This window comes from Cherax quadricarinatus, chromosome 93, assembly GCF_038502225.1.
Source record: "Cherax quadricarinatus isolate ZL_2023a chromosome 93, ASM3850222v1, whole genome shotgun sequence".
Taxonomy (NCBI): Eukaryota; Metazoa; Arthropoda; class Malacostraca; order Decapoda; family Parastacidae; genus Cherax; species Cherax quadricarinatus.
Window position 1 is genome coordinate 6,778,514 of NC_091384.1, and position 18,436 is coordinate 6,796,949.

The 18,436-nt window shown below is 46.0% G+C and overlaps 1 non-coding gene across 1 annotated transcript; it reads right to left on the minus strand.

The window, feature by feature from the left end:
• Positions 1–15,153: 15,153 nt before the first annotated feature.
• TRNAG-CCC (transfer RNA glycine (anticodon CCC)) lies at positions 15,154–15,224 on the minus strand. Its single transcript has one exon. It is a non-coding gene; the product is annotated as a tRNA-Gly (tRNA).
• Between the last annotated feature and the right edge of the window lie 3,212 nt (positions 15,225–18,436).

Below are 18,436 nucleotides of genomic sequence, written 5' to 3' on the forward strand. Positions count from 1 at the left end.
CCCTGTTCACCTAGCAGTAAGTAGGTACCTGGGTGCTAATCACTTTACACCTGCTGTCCCTGTTCACCTAGCAGTAAGTAGGTACCTGGGTGTCAGTAGAATGTTGTAGGTGGCATCCTGAGGACAAAATTAACCTAAGTTGCAGGAAATGCTCTGCATAATCAGGGGCTCTCTATATAGTATGTCACTGATATCAGCTATGGTCTGTACAAGTTGTATCATGTACTTGTAGAATTATTGTGGAGAATTTTTCTCCAAAGTGGGGGGCGACGACCCCCCTCTCAGAGGGCGGCGATCCCTCTCGAGGGAGCTAAGACCTCTCTACTTTCCCACACTGGAGAGCAGGAGCAAACATGAGAGGGGTCATACCCTATTCTTTTTGCTCTAGCAGAGATCAAGATCTTGTGTTTTTGCTACATAGTTTCTTTAAGTCATTCCAGAGCGGCCATTTATCTTAACATGTGTTCTGATTATGCAGAATCTAATGGGACTGCAGATCCAGAGCAGATATAACTGACACACGTGTCCAGTGGAATTTATATTCTTACAGGGGTTTCTGCCTCTTAATATATACACACGTGTTAGCCTGGAAATGTTGCTATTTCCGAACACCAAGAAAAATTCAAGATATATTTGCTTCTAAACTGATAATATACCTGGGGGCTTCAAACTCCACAGACAGCACCTCAGACTCAAGGAATCCACTCCTTTAGATTCAACCGAGTCACCAGAGCCGGTATCTACACCTGCAGACACCGAGTCAACAGATAACCGTCCATAAAAGGAGGGCAGAGAGGGAAAGAGGCAGACTGCAGTTTGAACTCGACTAGAGAAGATGTGACAGAACTGATCGGGTATGTCCACGCCATGTTGAATGCAGAAACATTCATGGCCATATTTCGTGTGCATCATAAACCCGTGTCAGGCACGACAGTCGCCGTGAACAATTATGGACTATTAGCGACGTGTGCGAAGTAGGTGACAGTAGTGAAGACTCCATAACATCATTCGTCATCAGAAGCCAACGATAATGGTTGTTGTAAAGTCACTTGCTCCTGCTACAATGAGACAGTAAGTCACTATTTTATCCGTTGTTCTCCTCATTACAACTGTAGTGACTAGAGTTGATGTTAGGTGAACAGGACTAACCATTCGAGACCATGATGGGCGAGCCAAGCCCAGAACCACAGGTAAGGGCACCAGAGACTTCCAGGTGATATACCTGACGTACTGTTAATATATGTCAGCAGGACATGTATTAACTCGAGTTATAATCACCTTCCTTTCAGCCCTGGTGGGTACTAAGACAATCTACTGAGGCGAAACCCTGGCAGAGGCTGCAGGTGCTTTTGAACTGTTAGGTTAGGTTAGGTTCGTCAGGAAACAGGACAAGTGTTTCCTGACGCGGGTCTTAGATGATGACAGATGATGACCCGCCGTTGGAGCTTTTGGTCATCTGACCAACCCCTTCCGCTGGTTTGCCGATCCACTCTAAGTAGTAAAAATTATGGTCAAAGTTAAAATCATTTCTGTTTTATTTTTCTGAACTGTCATCACTAAAGATGAGTATCTTACCATACAGTGGTCATCACTAAAGATGAGTATCTTACCATAAGATACCCAGATGTTGCACATGTGTCTTAATTTCATCTTGTCGGTATTGTATACCATTCTTGTACAACTTGTCAGACACTGCAACATCATGGAATCTTGATTCTGATGACATGTACATAACCTTCACGACTACGACAACTACTACTACAACTAACCCATCTCTTTAGGTAGGACCTACTTCCACTGGGGAATCCCGCCTGCCAGTGACTATGCCCTCGTCTGTTAAACGTCCCCTTTCCACCTGACGTTAGTATATAAGTACCAGGCTCCTTGCTTCTGCTTCAGAACACAATCGTATTACGACAATCCATTGACACACACTCAGTTCACGGAGTTCACTACCTTATCACAAGATAGGCACATGGCTTCTGCCGAAAAGAAGAGGTCACGATGCTCCATGAACACGACGGAGGACTCAGATTTGGAAATGTGGGGCGAAATTCTAGCGAAGAAGTTGCGAGAGGAAGAGGAAGATCCTACTCACATTGTAGCAGATCTGACAGTCCCAACCATGGAGCCAGCGACAATAGAAACAGGTGCGGAAATAAACACCCCACCCCCCGAAAACCGAGAGGGATGGAACACTGTGGACAAGAAGAAGAAGCGCCATCCGTCCAAGGAGCAGGCAAACCAGCTCAATCGACCTGGCAAATTCAAGGTGAAGTCTTACGGGGACCACAGAACCCACTATGGGGTTGTTTCATACCTGGAATCACGACACAACCTGAAGTTCAAGATATGGTTCAACTTGAGGGGAGAACCAATATTGACTCCTCTCAACAAGGAAATGTATACCACCTTGAAGAGAGTCATGGAGACAGATCGTTCATTCACCCTGGAGGAACTGGACTCTCGGCAGATCACCAAGGGTGTAGTGATGCGATACCCGCTGATGATGCCCATCGAGGCAGTATCAGCTCACCCCAGTGTGGTGTCAGCTCAACGTCTCAAGGCAAAGACGGCAGGCAATGCACCAACCCGACAGGTCCTCATTCAGCATGTAGGACCACTGCCATCCCAGCTGGACCTCGGTTCTTGGGGCAGGTACGATGTCAGGACCTTCACAGCAGAACCAGTTCGCTGTTTCAAGTGTCAGCGTTATGGACACCTGGGTGCACTCTGTCCAAACAGAGTAATCTGCGGTGTCTGCAGCCAGCACCACCCTACCGAGGAATGCATCACCAAGTTGAAAAATGCATCGCCACCCACTCCACAATGCCCGAACTGCAGGCAGAAACACCATGCCTGGAATCCTCGATGCCCCGAGAGGCTCGCCAGAATTCAAGAAGTCTGGAAGACGCCAAAAACTCGGCAACAGGCTACGACGGATCATCACTCTCAGCAAACGATGGGTGCAGAGAACCCTGCCATACCGCAGATCTCTCAGCAGCTAACCCAAGTCAATGCCCAGGAATTCCCAACCCTAGAAGCCTCAACCAGGCGTCAAGGTCAAGATCCTCCTGCACCCCTACCTCAACGAAGAAACAGAAACAAGAGGAACAGGAGGCGTCAACAGGGTGCATCTGGTCAATGCGATCAGCAGGCGGCACTAAACGAGCCCCCACCGGCCATTGCACGACAACGCAGGCACTCCTTACCCGGCACAGGCACTTTGCAGACTCAACTGGCACCTCACCAGGAGTTCCCGGCTACCCAACCTGGTATACAGCAACAGACCACGGTGCATACAATAAAGAAATCCAACCCTCAGCAGTCCCTACAGACCACAACAACCCACATAATATCCACTCTTTCGAACCCAACTCCAAAGCAGGCCCTCACCAGGGAGGATCTCGTAGCACTCATAAAGGTGTTCACAGATCTTATTTGCAACACAATCAACTCCACGGAACAACAGAGCGCATTCCGGCAGATGGTCAGTACGCTCCTGAGAGTGTGCTTTCTGACCGAAGAGGAGACAGTGGATGCCATGAATTTGCAGGTTCTCAGAGCGGGCAGGACTCAGTCTCCAGCTCAGGAAACAACATCGATGGAATAACCTCGGTACCAAATCACACCCTCAAGGTCCTACAGTGGAACATTCAGGGCCTGAGGGGCAAACAGCACCTCCTGCTGGAGGCAGTAATTCGGGATCGGGTTGATATCGTCTTGCTACAAGAAACTCTGACTGTCCCGACTATGTGCCCAAGACTACCCGGTTTTGCTGGGTATTTTCGGCACACGGACCCAGGCATTCACTGCAGAGGCACAGCTGTATTTGTATCCAATACAATACCTCACGAGGTTATAGCCAACCCTGTGGACTGTGGGGAGGATGTCGAGGTACAGGCCATCCTTGTGCACATACCTGGGGCGCCCATTACCATCTATAACATCTACAAGAACCCAAGACACACCCTTGACATTGCAGAGCTCCTCGCACTAGCACGCACTGAGTGTATTATTGTGGGTGGAGATTTCAACGCACATCACCCAATGCTGCACTCTCACTCAGCAACCAATGCTGCTGGCAGACACATAGCAATGCTCCTACACGATATTCCAGAGGTAAAGTTGCTAAACAATGGAGACCCCACACACCTGTTGGGTGGCTGCCTCGACCTTACCTTCGGGTCAAGACAACTCGCAGCAGGAGCCACATGGGAAACTCATCCTCACCTTGTCAGTGACCACTTTGCAGTGATCACCACCTTCAACATCAACAGGCCTCCCACAGTTGTGCTGCCTCCTAGATGGGACGTAAAGAGGGCCAACTGGAAGGTGTTCCAGGATTATCTTCATGACCGGTGGTCCACATACTCTCTATCTGAAGACTGTGATACGGCTGAACAGGAGCTAATCACTGTTCTCATCCAGGCAGCAGAGTGCGCAATTCCAAAGAAGTCCGCAGGACGCACTCACAAAAGAGACTGGTGGTTCTACAACGACGAGGTGCGGGAGCAGAACCACCGCATCAACTCTTTTAGGAAGCTATACAGGCGTAACCCTATGGCAGAGAACAGGAATACTCTGAGAGCCATTGTGCAGCATGCCCGCAGAGTCTCTCTCAGAGTAAAAACTGAGAAATGGCTGGAGTGGTGCTCAACATTCGGGCATCACACCACCTTATCTGAGATATGGGGCAAACTCAACATAGCAAATGGCAAGAGCAAGCCGAGGCCACCAGCACACCCGAACCCATCCCGGGAAGCTGAGAAACTAGTGGAGCTTTTCACTTTCAGGGGAGCATCCACTCAGCTCCCACAGGACATCCGGAATATACAGACGGATCTTCTGCCACAGCGCCAACTAACAATACAAGCTGCATGTGAGTCGGAAGATGTGACTGATGAAGACCTCACGGACTTGGAACTCCGACGTGCCATTAAGAACACAGGTGACACTGCCCCGGGCATCGATGGTGTTACATACTCCATGATTGCACGGGCTGGGCAGAGTGGATGGGAGGCCATACTAGACGTCATTAACAAGTCGTGGAGGGCCAGGACACTCCCAGCAGCTTGGAAGAAAGCTACCATCGTACCAATTCCAAAGCCCAAGGACCCAGGCAGTATGAGACCCATATCGCTGACCAGCTGCTTAGCCAAGACTGCTGAGAGGATGGTGTTAAACCGCCTCCTATGGAAACTTGGACCCTCTCATCATCACATATTTGGCTTCACCAAAGGAGTGGGTACAGCAGAGTGCATAACCACTCTACTAAGCCAGATTGCTGACAGTAACAAAAAACCTAGTATTGTCGTCTACCTCGACCTTGAAAAGGTATTTGAGCTAGCCAGCCCCACAGCAATTCTGGCAATACTAGCTCGGAAGGGAATCAAAGGACGCCTCCTGGCCTGGATAGAGTCCTACCTTAGGGGCAGGCAGGCCTGTGTCAGCTTTCAGGGACACTACTCTTCCTTTAAATCCCTGGAAAACGGTACGCCACAAGGAGGTGTGCTCAGTCCTACCCTGTTTAACATCCTTATGCAGGAACTTGTGAGCCTTCCCTTTCATAGTGGTACACAGCTCCTCAGCTATGCTGATGATCTTGCACTCGTAGTGAATGGGAAAGGCAATTTAGAACGACAGGCTCAGAGAGCTTTGGACCTAATTATGCAGTCTTGTAAGGAACTAGGCCTCAAGATCTCGGCCGAGAAATCTCTTGCAATGATGTTCAAGGGACCAGATCCTGTGAATAAATTACGTATTCAGGATATAGAACTTGAGTGGACAGGCTCCTACCTGTACTTAGGAATCTACATTGATAAAAAGCTGACCTTTCAGAAACAGGCCGAGTATGTCAGATCACGTGCTCTACTCAGACTCAACGCCATGAGAGCCATGACGAGGCACCGTGCAGGGGCAAGCAAAGATGTACTTCGCTTGTACTATATACAAGCTATACGCTCGCTCATTGACTACGGTGCACCGGCGTTAGCTCATCTCTTCCCGCAGAGCAGGCAAAGAGTGGAGGTCGTACAAAATCAGGCGATAAGAACTATGCTTGGGGCCCCCATCTGGACCAACACAGTATGTCTCAGATCTGAGGCCCGGCTTCCTTCCTTGGCTGACAGAGTAAGATACATAAACGCCTGCAAAGTGGCCACGATTCTGCACAGGTAGCAAGGTACCCCACTAAGGAGATGGATATTGACAACCATGGCACAAGATCCCACACTCTTCACGGACTACTCCTGGATTCGTTCGTTTTGTGCTGCTGGGCGGAAGCTGCTGCCTATACAACTACTCCTTGAGAAGAGTTGTGACCTTCCTGTTGCTGGGTACCATCCACCACCTCCCTGGCGCCCAGACCCAGCCGATGTTTGCATCATGCAGCTACCCATCTCTAAGCGTCTCTGCAGTCAAGACACTCTCAGCAATCATGCTGAGACAAGCATGGCACTGGTAGAGGGAGGCACATGTGCAGTGTATTTCACAGATGGTTCTGTCGACCCTGACAGGAAGAGAGCAGCAGCTGGACTGTACCACAATGGTCTCACACAAGGCTGGCGACTCCCTGACCACTGCACGATCCTTCAAGCTGAGCTGGTGGCGATTCAGCAGGCATTGTCACATGCCCTACGACATCGACTCCGACCTGTCATACATGTTGATTCCACGTCTGCAATCAATGCCCTCTCCCATCCTCAACCACAGGACAATGTTCACCTCATCACATCGATCCTGAGCATAATGACAGCCTTAGAAGTTCACGGTAACAGATCGACATTGAACTGGATCCCCAGCCATGCTGGCATCCGGGGAAATGAGGCGGCAGATGATGCAGCCAAGGCAGCAACAGACTATCCACATGTTGGGATTACTGTCCCAATCAGCCTACGACAGACCAAACTCGTGGCTGCCAGAGCCATGAAACTTATGGGGGAGGTCTTAGGTGATACCCCATCTCAACAGTGGTACCGAGCAGCGACTCAGGGAGAACCCCCTCCATATGATAGAAGCTGGTCCAGAGCGCAGTGTACCGCCATCCATCGGCTTCGTTTGGGCTTTCCCACAGCCAAGATGATGGTAGACAAGGCTGAGGAGATGTGCCAGTACTGTCAGCACGTTGTCCAGCGGCCCCTAACACACTATCTTCTGGAGTGCGAAGTTACTGAGACACTCCGCAGGCAACTAGGAGTGATATTCCCTCCCGAAGAGGAACCAGAGATGACTGCGGCAACACTAGTGTACCATGGAGTCAACGAACCAGACAAGCTGTTGCCTGTGATAACGACATATCCTCCTCCTCGCTAGTGTCCACAGTTAGGAGTACATACGGTGTTGTCGCTTATGAGATGCACCAGTTGAACTTACCAGAAGAGTGCTTGAACAGCATATGTCGCATCATTGTAGAAACCTTTCTCCGCCGGGAGCCAGAGACGGGTCATCGCAAGATTGAGACCCGTGCCAGGACTACGGTCTTGGCGAACATTATACATACTTCTGCTTCAGAATCTCCACAACTACGGTGCTCTTCGCACCAACTCCAAGGTTGAGGGACTCATTACCTCATTTTCTGTATACAGTCCTACTGTCTTCAAGTTATGTCCTAGAATTTGTATTGATAAAGCCACTGGATGGCGAAACGTCTACAATAAAGATACCCAGATGTTGCACATGTGTCTTAATTTCATCTTGTTGGTATTATATACCATTCTTGCACAACTTACCATACAGTGGTCCTTTTACTACAATAATTTACAGTACTCACTTCACCCAAAATCCCACACAAGTATTTTTAATAACAACACTGCACTAGCCAAGGAGTCGAACCCATGATGTTTTGGCCCACCTCATGGTGATTTGGCAATATAAACACAAATGCAGTATAATGTGATCCTTTATTGACTACGTTTCGCCCACACAGTGGGCTTTTTCAAGTCACAAACAGAACTACCTGGGGTGGAAGGAAAGGGTCGACAACAGGTCGACAAAGAGGTCGACAACACTTTTCCTTGATGTTCTACTCTGCAAAGCTGACCACGAACTTCGTTTTAAAGTCTATCGAAAACCCACCAACCAAAACGATCTTCTCCACTTCTACTCTCACCACGACACCAAAACCAAACGTGGTGTAATTATAGGCTTCTTCCTGCGTGCACTCAGAATCTGCAGCAACGAGTTCCTTGAGGAAGAATGCACTATAATTGAACAGGTATTTTCCAAACTCCACTATCCTCGTCACTTCATCAGAGACTGCAGACGGCGAGCACTAAACATCTTCAACACACCCAGAGAAGACACTGCCGAGAAGAGATACATAGTCCTTCCCACCAACTCCATTGCCAAACATGTTTCCAACATCTTTGCCAAAACATCATTCCAAGTATCTACCTCCACAACCACGACCATCAAGGACATCACCAGTAGTAGGCAGGACAAGCCTCCATCCTCTGCAGGGGTATACATAATCCCTTGTAATGACTGCAACAAGTTATACGTGGGCGAAACATCAAGGGACCTCCAAACACGTATTTCAGAACACCAATACGCAAGCAGGTCTGACGACACAAGGAATGCCTGCGTACAACACCGTAATTCACACAACCACTTGATAAACTACAGAAACTCAAGACTTATCGCCACAGAAGACAACACCCAATACCGAAGAATCCTGGAATCATCACTTATTTCTATATCCGACAACTTCAACCAGAATAGTGGCTTCTATAACATAGCTGAACCACTTGCCAAGAAACTTCTTCATCGCTATCCCACATAAGAACACTGTAGAAGGTCTGCTCACAAACTTGTCCAGTCTCCTTTCCCAGCTACCCAAGTTTTTAGACTCTACAACCCAACTCGGTACATCATCAGATGCAGCATTCTTCACCTGACCTCAGCCGGACTATAAATACTCGCGTTCCTTCCACCCCAGGTAGTTCTGTTTGTGACTTGAAAAAGCCCACTGTGTGGGCGAAACGTAGTCAATAAAGGATCACATTATACTGCATTTGTGTTTATATTGCCATTGTGTCGGTATTTTATACCATTTATTTCCCTCATGGTGATTTAGAAAGGACATAGGAAAGTATTGGTTTGGAAATAGGGTAGTTGATGAGTGGAACAGTCTACCTAGTTGGGTTATTGAGGCTGGGACTTTGGGTAGTTTCAAATTTAGGTTGGATAAGTACATGAGTGGGAGGGGTTGGATTTGAGTGGGACTTGCACATCAGAGCTTATTTCTTGGGTAGCATTGAAAATTGGGTTGGGCAAATGTTTTGTTAGTTGAATGAATTGTAAAGGACCTGCCTAGTATGGGCCAACAGGCCTGCTGCAGTGTTCCTCCTTTCTTATATTCTTATGTTCTTATGAAAGAAAACACATGACGCATTAGACCACTAGACCACACAATCCTTTAACAATGGTGCATCCAGCCAAGCTAGATGTTGTATCCACCATTATTATTATGAAAACCTAAGGAGCTAAACTCAATGTTGACGCCAAAGCGTAAATAAAAGTTAGAAGAATGGGGTAAGTTTCTTACCTTTGTTTTGAATCATCCAAGGAGGGTGAGACCAGCTGGGTGGACAACGTTATGTATGGTTCCTGTGGAGTGTGTCGAGCCTTGAAGTTGTCTCTTTACATGATCACACCAACATCACCGCTCCTGACTACACACACACTACAAGCACATGGACTTTCTTTCCTTATCTCACTTCTCCGGCACTGAGCGAGCCTGCTAGGCTCAGTGGTGGTGGCCAGGGATGGTTGCTACGTAGTACAAGCTTGTTTGAACTCTGCACTGATGCTGGGGGGACTCACTGACACACACACACACACCACCACCACCACCACTACTACCACCACCACCACCACCACCACCACCACCACCACTTCGCTACTCGGTGAGTTGATCACCGCACTCCACACACCACTTCCCTTCGCCCACTTCCTGCAAAGACAAACGTAACACCATTAACTTCAAAGTGAAACATAACACCAAGATTGATGGACTGAACACATCGACTCTAGGTTGAGGGACTGATTACCTGTACTTAACTCAGTGGTGACCTGTACTTAACTCAGTGGTGACCTGTACTTAACTCAGTGGTGACCTGTACTTAACTCAGTGGTGACCTGTACTTAACTCAGTGGTGACCTGTACTTAACTCAGTGATGACCTGTACTTAACTCTGTGAAGAAGTGTCTTGTTTGCTCCCGTGGACTGAACCAAGATGCCCTCCATCGAGCAACTTTACCAGCAACTTAAGGAAGAATTGAGGGCAGCGAAGATGGAGATACTGCGATTGACCGAGGAAAACAAGAGGATTCGTAGTAGTCCTCCTGTTTCGAGTCCTCAGGTCAAGAAGGGATTGTGGTCAGTGGCTGGACAGCAGGGGACGACGAAGTTGACGATCAAGAAGACGAATGGAAAGCCAGAAACGATGAAGAAGAAAGAGACTGCTGTGGAAACTCCCGTGGAAACCTCCAACGCATTCTCGGTGCTACCCGACGAATGTGAGTCTACTACTGGGATCGTCACGACGAACGACAACAAGGAAGGTAAGAATATTGTTGTTGTTGGGGATAGCCAGGTTAGTTACATGGATAGGGCATTCTGCTTGAAGGACAGGAGTAGGAGACAAAGGGTATGCTTTCCTGGGGCTGGGATGGAGGACATTGTTAGCCGGCTTGACAACATCATGAACGGTAATGGGATCAATCCTATTATTTGCCTCAGTGCTGGAGGCAATGATGTAGGCAAGCGTAGAAGTGAGGATTTAGTTAGAAAGTTCAGGACAGCTATAGACATGATTAGGAAGAAGGGGGGGTGCCCTGTTATATGTGGCATTTTGCCAAGAAGAGGTGTTGGTAATGAATGGTTGTCCAGAGCAATTGGTATTAATTGTTGGCTGGATGAACACTGTAAGGATAATGCAGTACCATTCATTGACAACTGGGACAACTTCTATGGCCGAAATGACATGTATGCCAGGGATGGGGTTCACTTATCCAGGGCAGGTGTGGGTTTTCTTGCTAACTCAGTTGAGGGGGTTGTTAGGACTTTAAACTAGGATTAGTTAGAGGTATGGGTTTAGAAATGATTAAATATGAGTATGGATATATTGACTTATGCTCTGATATTAAGAATCTTAATAGTCAATGTCATGGAGTAACTCTGGGTAATGATAATTTCAGAAATTGTGTAAAAACAAAGATGAATAGGAAAAATGTGCAGAAAAAACATATGATGGTATTTTATGCTAACAGTCGAAGTGCAAGAAATAAAATTAATGAACTACGTTTGGTAGCATGTGCTGGGAACTTTGATATCATTGCATTAACTGAAACGTGGTATGATTTAAAGAGTCGGGATATGACTGCTGAGTGTAATATTCAGGGATTTAAGTTGTTCAATGTGGATAGATGTAATGGGAAGGGGGGAGGAGTTGCATTGTATGTTCGAGAAAATATTAATTGTTGCATAAAAACAGGTATAAAAATAGATGGAGCAGTAACAGAGTCTGTTTGGGTAGAGTTCGTGGAGGGTCAAGAAAAACTAATTCTAGGTGTAATATACCGACCTCCAGGCTTGGATCACGATAGTGGGAGACTTCTTTGGGACGAAATTGTTAGGGCTTCTGGACACAGTAACATAGTCATAGTAGGGGACTTTAACTTTAGCCAAATTGACTGGAATTCTTTGACAGGTAATCTAGAGTCCAGTGACTTCATGGAAACAGTTCAGGACTGTTTTCTGAAACAGAGTGTAACTGAGCCTACCAGGGGTAATAATTTGCTAGACCTAGTCTTGTCAAATAAGGAAACACTCGTGAATAATCTGGAGATCACTGAAGAGCTTGGCGCAAGTGATCACAAATCCATCACCTTTAGCATTAATTGGGAATGCAAGAATAATGATAATACAGTAAAAATCCCTTATTTTCGTTCTGCCGATTATAATGGACTTAGGGAACATCTGTCTAATCTTGATTGGGGTTATCTAGCTAATGATTTTATTGACGATAATCATACCTATGAATATGAATTATGATTGTTTTCTTAATAATGTACACAGTGCCCAGAGTATATACATTCCCCAGAGAGAAATTAGGTCTAATAATAACGATCCCAAATGGGTTAACAGGAGGCTAAAGAATCTATTAGGGGAGAAAAGGGGAATTTATAGGCGCATCAGAAGAGGAGAGGTTAACCTTACTGACCAGTATGTTCAGCTTAAAAGAGAAGTAAAAAAGGCGATTAGAAAGGCTAAACGTGACTATGAAATTAGAGTTGCTAATGAATCAAAGACTAATCCAAAGGGGTTCTTTCAAGTGTATAGGACGAAGGTGAAGGAAAAAGTAGGACCTCTGAAATCTGGGAATGGACAGCTGACGGATAATGAACTGGAAATGTGTTCCTTATTTAATGACTATTTTTTGTCAGTTTTTACACAGGAAGATGTAAATGAGATTCCAGTAATTAACAATTATTTAGTTCCTGATGAATTTAAGTTAACTAATATTACTGTCACGAGGGACATGGTTATTAAACAGATAGACAAACTGAAACAAAATAAGTCCCCGGGACCCGATGAGTTGTTTTCAAGGGTACTTAAGGAATACAAGATGGAGCTTAGTCAGCCATTAACGAGTGTATTCAATGCGTCCATCCTTACCAGTGTTGTGCCAGAGTTGTGGAAGATGGCTAATGTGGTTCCTATATTCAAATCAGGGGATAAGTCCACTCCTTCAAATTACCGTCCAATAAGCCTGACATCTATAGTGGGCAAGTTATTAGAATCAATTATAGCTGACATTATCAGAAGTCACCTTGAAGAGCATAACTTGATAAATGAATCTCAGCATGGATTCACGAGAGGTCGTTCCTGCCTGACAAACTTACTGACGTTCTTCAATAGAACATTTGAGGCAGTTGACAGTGATAAGGAATATGATATTGTTTATTTGGATTTTAGTAAAGCCTTCGACAGAGTACCTCACAAGAGACTCTTAAGAAAAGTGGCAGCTCATGGTATAGGAGGTAAAGTTCTAGCATGGATTGAGGCATGGCTTACCAATAGAAAGCAGAGAGTTACCATTAATGGAGTGAAATCTGAATGGGGATTAGTCACTAGTGGCGTTCCACAATGATCAGTTTTAGGCCCTCTCTTGTTCATAATTTACATTAATGACCTTGATGAAGGGATTACTAGTGACATGAGTAAGTTTGCTGATGATGCAAAGATAGGCCGTATAATTCACTCTGAGGAGGATATCAATGAACTCCAGGACGATTTGAACAAATTAATGTCTTGGTCTGAGAAATGGCAGATGAAGTTTAATGTGGATAAGTGTAAGGTACTTGCCCTTGGTAATGAAAATAACCCTCGAAGCTATAATCTAGGTGAAGTAGAGCTTGGTCATACAGAATGTGAAAAAGACTTGGGAGTCATAGTAAGCAGAAATCTAAAGCCAAGACAGCAGTGCCTTAGTGTGCGCAACAAGGCCAACAGATTACTTGGATTTATCTCAAGAAGTATAAGTAACAGAAGTCCAAAAGTTATTTTACAGCTCTATACATCACTAGTGAGGCCTCATTTAGATTATGCTGCTCAGTTTTGGTCCCCTTACTACAGGATGGACATAGACTCATTAGAGAACATACAGAGAAGAATGACTAAGGTAAGACACATATGCAACAGTTAGGTATCTTTATTTCGAAACGTTTCGCCTACACAGTAGGCTTCTTCAGTCGAGTACAGAAAAGTTGATAGAAGCAGAAGATACTTGAAGACGATGTAATCAGTCCATCACCCTTAAAGTTTTGAGGTGGTCAGTCCCTCAGTCTGGAGAAGAGCATTGTTCCATAGTAGGAAACAACCTCTACTAGTGAGAACGGCTGGGTTTGAGAGGGACCTGCCCTCCCAAAGCAACCTACGTCTCACCTCCTGGCACTATATAAGGCTCCGTCCTGTCACTTCAACTTCATATTGTTTCATACTATGGAACAATGCTCTTCTCCAGACTGAGGGACTGACCACCTCAAAACTTTAAGGGTGATGGACTGATTACATCGTCTTCAAGTATCTTCTGCTTCTATCAACTTTTCTGTACTCGACTGAAGAAGCCTACTGTGTAGGCGAAACGTTTCGAAATAAAGATACCTAACTGTTGCATATGTGTCTTACCTAACAATCTGTCGGTATTTTATACCATTTTAATGTTCATAGTGTCTTACCTAACAACCTGTCGGTATTTTATACCATTTTAATGTTCACAGTGGGGACAAGAACTATATTACCCTGTTATATTCCACTGTGTCAACACTGGCAGCTACAGCTTGGTTGTACTATGGTCACAATAAGAGAACACTGTGTCAACACCGGCAGCAACAGCTTGGTTGTACCATGGTCTTATGGTACAACCCGTTGTCTTATGGTCACAATAAAAGAACGCTGTGTCAACACTAGCAGCAACAGCTTGGTTGTACCATGGTCACAATAAGAGTACATTGTGTCAACACTGGCAGCTATAACCTGGTTGTACAATGGTCACAGTAAGAGTACACTGTGTCAACACTGGCAGCAAAAACCTGGTTGTACCATGGTCACAATAAGAGTACACTGTGTCAACACTGACAGTAACAACCTGGTTGTACCATGGTCACAAGAGAATGTGTCAACCTGCGTGGACCAAGACTCTTCAACTTGCTACCAGAAAATATCAAAAACATTACCACGACAAATCTTGAAGACCTCAATGAGAAACTGGCTCACTACCGAATGTCCTCGTCATTCTGACGAGGACATTCGACATAGACTGATGCAGTGGTCGGATAAGATAAGATAAGATAAGATTTCGTTCGGATTTTTAACCCCGGAGGGTTAGCCACCCAGGATAACCCAAGAAAGTCAGTGCGTCATCGAGGACTGTCTAACTTATTTCCATTGGGGTCCTTAATCTTGTCCCCCAGGATGCGACCCACACCAGTCGACTAACACCCAGGTACCTATTTGCTGCTAGGTGAACAGGACAACAGGTGTAAGGAAACGTGTCGAAATGTTTCCACCCGCCGGGAATCGAACCCGGGCCCTCCGTGTGTGAAGCGGGAGCTTTAGCCACCAGGCCACCGGGCCCCTAAACTTAGTGCGCCGCCCGGGAATCGAACCCGGGTCGCAAGAATGGGAATCTTGCATGATACCACTACACCAGCGGAGAAGTGGCAGATGCAGTTTAATATAGACAAATGCAAAGTTCTAAATGTTGGACAGGACAATAACCATGCCACATATAAACTAAATAATGTAGATCTTAATATTACGGATTGCGAAAAAGATTTAGGAGTTCTGGTTAGCAGTAATCTGAAACTAAGACAACAGTTTACCTGGAGTTTACCTGGAGAGAGTTCCGGGGCTCAACGCCCCCGCGGCCCGGTCTGTGACCAGGCCTCCTGGTGGATCAGAGCCTGATCAACCAGGCTGTTGTTGCTGGCTGCACGCAAACCAACGTACGAGCCACAGCCCGGCTGATCAGGAACTGACTTTAGGTGCTTGTCCAGTGCCAGCTTGAAGACTGCCAGGGGTCTGTTGGTAATCCCCCTTATGTGTGCTGGGAGGCAGTTGAACAGTCTCGGGCCCCTGACACTTATTGTATGGTCTCTTAACGTGCTAGTGACACCCCTGCTTTTCATTGGGGGGATGGTGCATCGTCTGCCAAGTCTTTTGCTTTCGTAGTGAGTGATTTTCGTGTGCAAGTTCGGTACTAGTCCCTCTAGGATTTTCCAGGTGTATATAATCATGTATCTCTCCCTCCTGCGTTCCAGGGAATACAGGTTTAGGAACCTCAAGCGCTCCCAATAATTGAGGTGTTTTATCTCCGTTATGCGCGCCGTGAAAGTTCTCTGTACATTTTCTAGGTCGGCAATTTCACCTGCCTTAAAAGGTGCTGTTAGTGTGCAGCAATATTCCAGCCTAGATAGAACAAGTGACCTGAAGAGTGTCATCATGGGCTTGGCCTCCCTAGTTTTGAAGGTTCTCATTATCCATCCTGTCATTTTTCTAGCAGATGCGATTGATACAATGTTATGGTCCTTGAAGGTGAGATCCTCCGACATGATCACTCCCAGGTCTTTGACGTTGGTGTTTCGCTCTATTTTGTGGCCAGAATTTGTTTTGTACTCTGATGAAGATTTAATTTCCTCATGTTTACCATATCTGCATAAGTGCATAAGTGTTCGCAATAAAGCTAATAGAATCCTTGGCTTCATATCAAGAAGCATAAATAATAGGAGTCCTCAGGTTGTTCTTCAACTCTATACATCCTTGGTTAGGCCTCATTTAGATTATGCTGCACAGTTTTGGTCACCGTATTACAGAATGGATATAAATTCTCTGGAAAATGTACAAAGGAGGATGACAAAGTTGATCCCATGTATCAGAAACCTTCCCTATGAGGATAGACTAAGGGCCCTGAATCTGCACTCTCTAGAAAGACGTAGAATTAGGGGGGATATGATTGAGGTGTATAAATGGAAGACAGGAATAAATAAAGGGGATGTAAATAGTGTGCTGAAAATATCTAGCCTAGACAGGACTCGCAGCAATGGTTTTAAGTTGGAAAAATTCAGATTCAGGAAGGATATAGGAAAGTACTGGTTTGGTAATATAGTTGTGGATGAGTGGAACAAACTCCCAAGTACAGTTATAGAGGCCAGAACGTTGTGTAGCTTTAAAAATAGGTTGGATAAATACATGAGTGGATGTGGGTGGGTGTGAGTTGGACCTGATAGCTTGGGCTACCAGATCGGTTGCCGTGTTCCTCCCTTAAGTCAATGTGACCTGACCTGACTAGGTTGGGTGCATTGGCTTAAGCCGGTAGGAGACTTGGACCTGCCTCGCATGGGCCAGTAGGCCTTCTGCAGTGTTCCTTCGTTCTTATGTTCCTATGTTCTTATCAACCAGGCTATGATGGACTTGTGGGACAGCGAGCCACTAGCAACAACCTGTTCAATCCGGCAAGAAAGCCAGGTCCAAGACCGGATGGTGATGGTAAATAAAAAGTCCAAAATTGATCAGAGGCTTAATCGTGTGTGGTGATTTCCCAGCAGTCAAAACTAAATACTGTAAGACCTCAAACATTCTCCAGACATTTAAAAACTTATATGAGATCCTTCAGAGAGGAATTAAAGTCTTAAGATACGAGACCAAGACCTTGAGAACTGGAGGGTTGATCAGTGAGAGAACTGGTGGGTTGATCAGTGAGAGAACTGGTGGGTTGATCAGTGAGAGAACTGGTGGGTTGATCACTGAGAGAACTGGTGGGTTGATCACTGAGAGAGAGAACTGGAGGGTTGATCACTGAGAGAGAGAACTGGAGGGTTGATAAGTGAGAGAACTGGAGGGTTGATCACTGAGAGAACTGGAGAGTTGATAAGTGAGAGAACTGGAGGGTTGATCACTGAGAGAACTGGAGGGTTGATCACTGAGAGAACTGGTTGGTTGAGCACTGAGAGAACAGGTTCGTTGATCACTGAGAGAGAGAACTGGAGGGTTGATCACTGAGAGAACTGGTGGGTTGATCACTGAGAGAACTGGAGGGTTGATCACTGAGAGAACTGGAGGGTTGATCAATGAGAGGACTGGAGGGTTGATCACTGAGAGAACTGGAGGGTTGATCACTGAGAGAACTGGTGGGTTGATCACTGAGAGAACTGGAGGGTTGATCACTGAGAGAACTGGTGGGTTGATCACTGAGAGAACTGGTGGGTTGATCACTGAGAGAACTGGTGGGTTGATCACTGAGAGAGAGAACTGGAGGGTTGATCACTGAGAGAACTGGAGGGTTGATCACTGAGAGAGAAAACTGGAGGGTTGATCATTGAGAGAGAGAACTGGAGGGTTGATCATTGAGAGAGATAACTGGAGAGTTGATAAGTGAGAGAACTGGAGGGTTGATCACTGAGAGAGAGAACTGGAGGGTTGATAAGTGAGAGAACTGGAGGGTTGATCACTGAGAGAACTGGAGGGTTGATAAGTGAGAGAACTGGAGGGTTGATCACTGAGAGAACTGGAGAGTTGATAAGTGAGAGAACTGGAGGGTTGATCACTGAGAGAACTGGAGGGTTGATCAATGAGAGAACTGGTTGGTTGAGCACTGAGAGAACTGGTTGGTTGATCACTGAGAGAGAGAACTGGAGGGTTGATCACTGAGAGAACTGGAGGGTTGATCATTGAGAGAACTGGAGGGTTGATCACTGAGAGAACTGGAGGGTTGATCACTGAGAGAACTGGAGGGTTGATCACTGAGAGAACTGTTGGGTTGATCACTGAGAGAACTGGAGGGTTGATCACTGAGAGAACTGGTGGGTTGATCAGTGAGAGAACTGGTGGGTTGATCACTGAGAGAACTGGTGGGTTGATCACTGAGAGAAC